The sequence below is a fragment of the Dromiciops gliroides genome, chromosome 1 (assembly GCF_019393635.1).
Source record: "Dromiciops gliroides isolate mDroGli1 chromosome 1, mDroGli1.pri, whole genome shotgun sequence".
NCBI lineage: Eukaryota > Metazoa > Chordata > Mammalia > Microbiotheria > Microbiotheriidae > Dromiciops > Dromiciops gliroides.
In genome coordinates this window covers 223,205,545-223,215,394 of record NC_057861.1, presented here as the reverse complement: position 1 = coordinate 223,215,394, position 9,850 = coordinate 223,205,545, and positions in this window count along the sequence as shown.

Here is a 9,850-nt window from a genome sequence, read left to right as displayed (position 1 = left end):
TATAAACATATTTTGGTATATGAATGCATTTGCATTTTATGATGTCATCAAAATATGAATATATAATGGCTTCAGAGAAATGTGGAAAGACCTTCATGAAGTGATGCAGAAAGAAGTGAGAAGTACTAGGAAAATAATTTCTGTAATAATGACAATAATATGGGATAGGAAATAACTTTGAAAGACCTCACAAGGTCGAACAGAGCAGTGATGAACCATGAAAAAGTAGATGATGAAACCAACCTCCTACCTCTAAGCATAGAGATGAGGTCCTAGAGGTATTGAATCAGAAAGGCATTCTCAGATGTGGTCAATGTGTTTATTTGTTTTGCTGGGCTGCACATGTTTGTTAGAAGGAAAAACTTTGACTGGGAAGGGAGGTGAAGAAGTTAGTAGATAATAATAGATCTGGAAAAGGGATCAACAAAACATTCAAAAATGCACTTTTTTCCCTTCCAAAAAAGTGCAGAAGTTACAACTCTGTATATATTTTAAAACAAAGTAAAAGACATTTACAGTTTTTACACAATTTTATTCATTATGTCTTGTAATACTTGTTTTTATGATTAAATTTATAATAAAAAAGACAACTTAAAAATCTCATTAGACATTGAAATGTCTAGATGATATGGACAATTTATTATGAGATACCTTTATTTACTTGAGAAGATGTCTTTCAAAATTACAAAGTAAATACAACATCTTGATTCATTGATATAAAGACAGAGGGAATTCCAGGAATGTATAATGTCCCAGGAATCTTGAAAATCATGCTCTATTTCAGGCTAGCTAGTGATTTTGTCATAACAGGGCATTTAATATTCTTTGCCTTTGTTTTTCCAACTATAGAATAAACATTTCTCATGAGGACAGTGAGAAGACAAAACAAGATAATACATTGAACACTTATTCTTTCAAGGAAAATGAAACGTAATTTTATAATGTATGCAAAATATGCAAAAACATTATTATATCTGTAAAATTCCTTGAATGTGGAGATAGGAAAGCATAGTAAGCCACCATTACTGTGTTTAAAAAATGACATCTAATATTTTGGGGGCAAAAACAGAAAGTATTTTCTGACAATTTTATTTACTAATTAATTAATACTACAAATAATTAATATGTTTAGAAGTCTGTCAGTCTACTGTAATCAACCCAGTACATTGTCTACTATGAATAAGTACTTGTGAAATTGAGTGCATGTGAGAAACTTCCCAGTGTTACTGGTGACCCCATAATTTCATGTGTATTATACCCACATGTTTAAGTATTATTATACTTTTAAAAAAAATTTTTTTTTTTTTGGTGAGGCAATTGGGGTTAAGTGACTTGCCTCAGGTCACACAGCTAGTAAGTGTTAAGTGTCTGAGGCCGGATTTGAACTCAGGTCCTCCTGACTCCAGGGCTGGTGCTCTATCTACTGCGCCACCTAGCTGCCCCCCCATTATACTTTTTAAGGTGACTTTTTTTTGACAAGGCAATTGGGGTTAAATGTAAATGTAAATATAAATGTAAAAATTACTTGCCCAGGCTGACATAGCTAGTAAGTGTATATTGTCTGTGGTCAAATTTGAACTCAGGTCCTCTTGACTCTAGAACTGGTGTGCTATACACTGCTCTATCCACCTAGCTGCTCCTAAAATGACTTTTCACTTATTTTTTGTACTTCTGTTCTATATATTCCATAAAGAAAAAGTGACCAGCCTAACAAAGAGTAGGAACTTCAGTTTACCATGGTTGTTAACAAAGAGCTACACTAGTTTCCCTTACAAATTTTAGTATGAATGAATGAATGAAAAAGCTTCTATTGTGTGCTCATTATGTACTAAACAATTTTATTTATTATGCTGAATAACATTTAAAAATATTTACATTGTTTATCTATTCATTGGTATGTGAAATCTGTATTTTCAACTCTACCAGTATATTATTTTAGGTCTTTTAAAGAACATAAATATTACTTTAAATCACCTAAAATTCCTTTAAATCACAATGGTGTACTAGAAAGAGCATTGATGTCAGATGACAGGTTCAAGAATGTAGGATTGGTTCAACAAAATGAAGATTACAAATATAATAAATCATGTTAATCACATAAATAATAAATATAAATAATGAATATATAAATAGATTCTGAAAAAGGCTCAAAAAATGCAGCTATTCTACCAAAAGTTCTAGAAATCACAGGAATAAATGGATTTTTCCTTAATATAGTAAATAGTATCTATCTAAATCCATGAGAAAACATTATAATTAATGGGGAAAAGTTAGAGACTTTCCCAACTAGATCAGAGGCAAAGCAAGGATGTCCATTATACCCTCTACTATTTAACATAGTGCTAGTAATATTTAATATAGTAATGAGATAAGAAAAAGGAAACTAAGGGGCAGCTAGATGGCGCAGTGGATAGAGCACCCGCCCTGGATTCAGGAGGACCTGAGTTCAAATCCAACCTCAGACACTTGACACTTACTAGCTGTGTGACCTTGGACAAGTCACTTAACCCCAATTGCCTCACCAAAAAAAACCAAAAACAAACCCAAAAAAACAGAAAAAATAAACTGAGGGAATATACATAAACAAAAAGAAACCAAAATTATTGGATTTTTGTAGATGATATGATGGTTTATATAAAGAAGCCTAGAAAATTGACTAAAATTAATTGAAATAACTAATAACTTTAGCAAAGTTGCGGGATATAAGATAAACCCACATAAATCATCAGCATTTATGTATGTAAACAACAAAATCCAGCAAGAAGAGCTAGAATGAGAGGGTTCTTTAAAAATAACTACCAAAAGGAGAATCTAGGTGGTACAGAGGATAAAGGACTGGCCCTGGATTCAGGAAAACATGAGTTCAAATCCAGCCACAGACACTTGACAGTTAGTAGCTGTGTGACCCTGAGTAAGTGACTTAACCCACATTGCTCTTCCCCCCCAAATAATAATAAAATAACTACAAAAGCTTTACTTGGGGACTACATGAATCTAGCTGTACAATATTCTTTGGAGAAATAAAGATACACCTAAATATGGGGCAGCTAGATGGCACAGTGGATAGAACATGGCCCTGGATTCAGGAGTACCTGAGTTCAAATCCAGCCTCAGACACTTACCACTTACTAGCTGTGTGAGCCTGGGCAAGTCACTTAACCCCAATTGCCTCACCAAAAAAAAAAAAAAAAAGATATACCTAAATAATTGGAAAAAGTATTTGTTTATGGGTAGATTGGTCCAATATATATTTTTTTTGGTGAGGCAATTGGGGTTAAGTGACTTGCCCAGGGTCACACAGCTAGTAAGTGGTAAGTGTCTGAGGCCGGATTTGAACTCAGGTCCTCCTGACTCCAGGGCCAGTCTCTATCCACTGCACCACTTAGCTGCCCCCAATATAAATTTTAAATGACAATATTTACTACCTAAATTAATTTACTTGTATAGTGTTGTACCAATCAAATTCCCAAAATAATATTTTATAGACCTAGAAAAAACAATGAAATTCATATGGAAGAACAAAAGGTCAAGAATCTGAAAGGTAATAATGAAAGAACAATATTAAGGAACAGCATCTATCAGTTTCAGATTTCTAACCATAACAAAGCAGTCGTCATAAAAATGATTTAGCACTGGTTAAAAAAAAAGAGGTTGATCAGTGGAATGGATTGGTTATACAACATATAGAAGCAAAAAACCAAAAACAAACAAGAACAATTACTACCCACAGTATCATAGTGTTTGATAAACTAAAAGACCCTTGTAACAGGGATGAAAGGCTTACTTTTGGACCAAGATTGTTGAGAAAACAAGGCAACAATCTGGCAGAAACTAGACCTACAGCACTTCATAAAATACATCAAGATAATCTCCAAGTAGATATATAACCTAGATATAAAAGATTATATCATAATCAGAAAACCTGGATTCAAATTCCAGCTTCAAATCTCAGTACTTACTGTGAGACCTTGGGCAATTCAGTTAACCTCTCTGGGACTCAGTTTTTTTACATAAAAAATAGGGATAATAATACTATCTATCTTAGTATCTACTATTACTACTTCTAATAGTACCAACTGTAGTATCTACTTGCACTACTTCACAAAATTGTTGTCAGATGAAATAGTGTATGAAAAATACTTTGTAATTATAAGATATTTTATATTATTGATACCAATAATTATAATAATTCATAATGACAGTGTTTTTCTTCACATTTCCTTCCTCACCTGAAGCTCTGTTCATACCCTTAGGGTTATTGGTTAGTCATTCCAGAAAAATCTGATTTGATGTTTGATGAGTAAATATTTAATTCATAAAATTATATTCTAAATTGACTTTGATTCTAAGAAATTTTTAACAATTATGTATATTTGCTATTCCTTTTATTTGTTTTGTTTAATTAATAGTATTTTATTCTTCCCCAAGTACATGTAAAGATAGTTTTCAACATTCATTTTTGTAAGATTCTGAGTTCCATATTTTTCTCTCTCCCTCCCTTCCCTCCTTTTCCCTCCCTCCTCCCCAAGACAGCAAATAATCTGATATACGTTATATATGTATAATCATGTTAAACATATTTCCACATTAGTCATGTTGTGAAAGAAGAATCAGAACAAAATGGAAAAATTATAAGAAAGAAAAAAAAAGAAAAATAGTATGCTTCAATCTGTAAAAAAAATGTTTTTTTTAAAGAGAAAGAAACTTATTTGAGAACACAAACCCATGGCTTTAATTACAATTTGTTGCTTAACAATTTCTCTAGTTTTTTCTTGTTTTTTTAATCCATCAATTAATAAACATTGTGTCTACTATGTGCCAGGCATTATGCTAAATACTGGAGGTATAAAAGAGGCAAAAGACAGTCTATGCCCTCAAGATGCTTACATGTCAAGTCACATCATTTCAACTCAAGCAAGGGATTAGATTTCAGATGTGTCTCTTCAAGGATTTAAGAGCTAAATCTATGGTGATGCACGTAATATTTCTAGTGGAAGACCGGAATGAAAAGATAGCAGGAGGAAACAGATTATGTTTATAGAGTGAAGGCAATGTTGTGTGGGATTTTGAAAACAGAACTTCAAGTGAGGCCATATACTTTCCCATCCCATTTCCTCAGCTAAACTATGTCTAAATTGCATTTCTACAGGGTCAATTTTTCCTTCCCAGTTGCAACATTGGCTTAAAGCCGGTAGCAGTACCTACCAAGCCTGTAATAAAAAAAACCAGCTTGTTCAAGAACTGCACTTTCGTATCCCTGTTTCTTAAAACAATTATTAAGACAGACCTATTTAACACACTGACATAATCAAAGTCCTGTCTTATGGGGACAACAGTAACAACTGGATTAGCCAGATGTCAGAAGAGACTTCCTCAGGAAACAACAGTATTTATTCATGAAATTATGCCAAATCCAGTGGGATGACTAGGAACAACAATTCATTTCTAGGAGACTCTTTTTCTAAAGATTGGTCCTCTGTCCTAGTCATCTGAGCCAATGTATCCTCTCTAAAACAGAACGGAAAGTAGATATAGTCCTCTGTCTTCAAATGCATAAATAGTTTGTAAAGCAACCAACACATATAGATTTAATGAAGATGGAAGTTTAGTGCAAGGACAGTGTTTAAGATCATTAGTCATCTCTAGTAAAAATCAAATTTATAAAAACCTTTGTTAAAATGGTAGGAAAGTATGCTATATACCTCAACAGTGGATTTAGATAAGCTGGGTTTTGTTATTTGTTTTTGTACAATGTGAACTAGGGATATGATCAAGGATTCAACATAAAAATGGAAATTTTTTATAAGCAAAAGTAGTATTTTCAATCTAAGAAGCATTTTGTGAAGGGGACTAAATCTAGTCATGAATTTGATATTCCTCTTTAATTAATATTAATTTATTTTTTACTTATGCTTTACTTTTCCAAGTCAGAAAAATATGAAGATAATCACTAGCCCCTTTACTTGAGGACTAAAAGAAATCTGGCAATGAGTCAAATGAGAAAGTTAACAATCTCAACCTCATCTTTTGATTTCTTCTTTTTTGGTTTCTCTCTTTATGAAGAAACTCTGTATATGTTATTGGTAAATACTTGTATTTTCTTAACTCATGAGAGATGCAAAAGGAGCAGGATTTGGAGAAATAGTACTGGTATGTCTTTGCTTCTAATAGCTCTTAGTATAGTCATGTAATAGGGTTGATCCAGTCAAGGAGGACCCAGTTGTTGAAGCATATGTATATATTCTCTGCCCATTTTCAGTCCAAGCATCTATTTCCAACCTGGATGAGGAGACCACATGGAGATGTTGGGGAGCTAGATTCTGGTCATAATAATTCAAGGATTTTTACTGTATGATGACAAAAAAATCTTCTAATTGGCTGTGGAGCCAGAAGAACTGATGATTCAGGTGTTGCTCAGCAGGAATCGAATGTATATTCAACAGGTGTGACCCACTCATCTCTCAGTCTCTCTTCCTTAGCCTTAGGTCTAGTGAGAAATTCATTGAGCTGTTGGGTGAGAGAGAATCAACCATATTCCTTCACAAAGTTACCATATTTCTATGAGCATATGGTGCTTCTGTTTCTTTTCTTCATCTTAGATGAATGAGTATTCCAAGGAAAAAAGTGTCCAGGTGACTTGGTGAGCTTGAGAGAACCACACTTCTCACAGTGAAGAGATGTAGCAGAAGTGACCAATGACAGAAGAAATGCTTGAAGATGACCACAGAAAGAGCAACAGCTGTAGGGAGCAATACTTGTGGAAGAGAAAAGTGCAGGCTATGGACTTAACAAACACACATCCACATAGTCCAGCAGAGAGCTACACCTAAAGGGAACTTCATGAGGACATCACAATGGGAGGAAAGTACTTCCTGTGCTCCACATGTGAATTTACCCATTTGCCCCATATATGTGTGTGTGTGTGTGTGTGTGTGTGTGTGTGTGTGTGTGTGTGTGTATGGATTTACATGTGGGGACATTTACATAAGACCTTATGAAACTTATAACCCTTCAAGGTTACCTGATAGAAAGAACCCTGAGTAGAGTAGAAAGCCAGCCCTCAAAGAGAGTAGGGGATAGAAAATTGCTCCCAGCAAGGTTTAAAGTGAAAAGACCACTTGACAGAGATTCAGGCTTTGCCTTTGGCTCAGTGTCAGCTATATCCTAATTTCTTAAACTGTGGGTTGTAACCTCACGTGGGGTTGTAACTGAATGTGGAGGTAGCAAAAAATGTGGTAATGGTAAAAGGTTATGTGTACCTATTTTATGTGCCTATATACCTGGGGTCCTATAAAAATTTCTCGGTGAAAAGGGGTCACAAGCGGAAAAATTTTAAGAAGCACTGAGCTATATGATATTAGGCAAGTCCTTTTACCTCTCTGGGGTTCAACTACCTAATCTACAAAATGACCTTAAGGGTTCCCTCCATCTATAATCATCTAAGGTAGGCACCATGTCATTAGAATCCTGATGAGCCTAACGACCTACAAAAACCATTTATAAATGCTCACATTGCATGAGGAAATATACTTAGTGTGCATTAGCCTTTGATTAAATTGATGTCACAAACTTTGTCTATTATGTGAGATGAACTCACATGATAAAAAGTATTGTCCTAAATCAAGAACTCCTTTCTCTGGGGAAACTTCAAAATATCTTTTCAGGGCCTAATCAATGTTTTTTGAGAATCTAGAATTTGAAAATAGGCTAGTTTGGGGGCTATTTTTTTAACAGAGCAAATGAATCTTTTGATTATAAATTCTTCAAGCTATTTTTTTATATGTAGAAACAGGTCTTAGACCTAATAATATTCACCAATACTATAAGGGCATATAAAAGCTAAGGACATAAACAGTAATAAGTAGCTTATTTTCTCTGTAAGTTATTCAGTAGAAAATTATTAGTCTAGGCAAGCCCATGGCCCTCACTCATGGAGTTTAACACCAACAAAGTGCTTGCAATATTTTCTCAGATGATTTAGAAATTCTCTTGGCAGATCATGCTAATCACCAATGATTTTAGCCCACCCTGTGAGAAGCTCTCCATTAAAACATCCTCATGTCTAATACAGTCATTAAAATCCTCACATCTCATTTCCCATTTGGCTTTGAATAAATCTATTTCTAAAGGTTAAAAATATGCAATGAGCCAAGAAAAAATTAGAGATAACTGGGTTAGAGTATATTCTGAATTTTAAAAATTGTTATAAACTTTTTAATAGTTAATAAAAACAATCTAATAAAATATATAAAGTAAAGCATTGAAATCTTATATAATAACATTTATACAGCATTTTAAGGTTTATAGAGAGCTTTACAAATGTTATCTTATTTGATTCTCACAAGAACCCTATGAGATAGGTGCAATTATTATTGTATTTCAAGTATTTGCTATATTTATAATAATGTTCTATGATTTCCTCATTTTACATATAAGGAAACTAAGTCCCACAGAACTAAAATGACTTTCCCAGGGTCACACAATTAGTAAATGTCTGAGGTAGAATTCAAATTCAGTTCTTCCCAATTCGAAGTCCAATATTTTATCTACTGCTCCACCTAGTATTTGACAACCCCCCCCCCTCCCCAAACCAATACCAAAACCAAAACAACCCAGCATGCGAAATGGTGGGACTAAATGAATTAGAAAACAATCAAAGGGAATAGTTTTGTTCCAGTTCCCCTTTCAGGTCTATCTAAAGTTTTGCTAACCCTGGTCTATTTCCTTCCTTCCTTCCTTCCTTTCCTTCATTTATAGTCACTGTATGTGACTATAATTCTGGTTCTGCTGATGAAACTCTGTATCAATTTTTAAAGGTCTACTATTTGTCTTTTTTTTTAAAAGCTAGTATCATAATATTCTATAATATGTGTGTGGATCTGTCATTTCAACACATACTGACTGGCTCACTTCACTGTTCAGTGGACTTAGGTTACTCCTCAAGACTACACTAAGATACCACAATATGCCTCAAAAATTCTCCAATTATTAGACATATAGAAGTTTCCTTTTGCTATTAGTATTGCTTTTTAAAAAATTTTAGAAGCATTGATTTATTGTTCTGCAAAATACTTTTATCTTTGTATAATCTAGTTCATAGATGGTTTGCAATGGTTTCTTCTATTTGTGGGATAAATTAAAAATGTCTCTCCTTTCTATTATTGAGGCAAATACTTTATTCCTCCTTTTCCTCCTAAGATATATATATATAACTGATCCAACTATAATTTATTGTGGTGTATGGACTCAAACCCATTTCTTACCATAGTTATCTAGTTGTTTTAGCTTAAAGAAATTAGTGACTCTATTCCCCAGTCTTTTTTTTTTTTTTTTTTGCAGGGCTAGGGGGTTTAGTGACTTGCCCAAGGTTACACAGCTAGTAAGTGTCAAGTGTCTAAGGCCGGATTTGAACTCAGGTACTCCTGAATCCAGGGCCGGTGCTTTATCCACTGTGCCACCTAGCTGCCCCTCCCCAGTCTTTTTAAGGTGTGAGTTTATCAAACACTAATCTTTTAAAATAAACATTGCTTTAAATATATCACTTTTCTATTTTGTTCCATTACTTGATTCTTTTTCCAGTACCAGGCTTTTAAAATACATACATACATATACATATACATACATACATACATATACATATATATATATATATATATATATATACACACACTTTACAATCCAGTTATAATTCAACCCAGTTTCTGTTCATCTCACACAATACTCCATCTCTCGACTTTGGGTCTTTGGAATGGCTTACTCATACCTGGAATACTTTCCCTCTTTTTCTCCACCTGCTACCTTCTTTGGCTTTCTTCAGGACTCAGTTCAAATCTCCTCTTTGGAGGTCTTT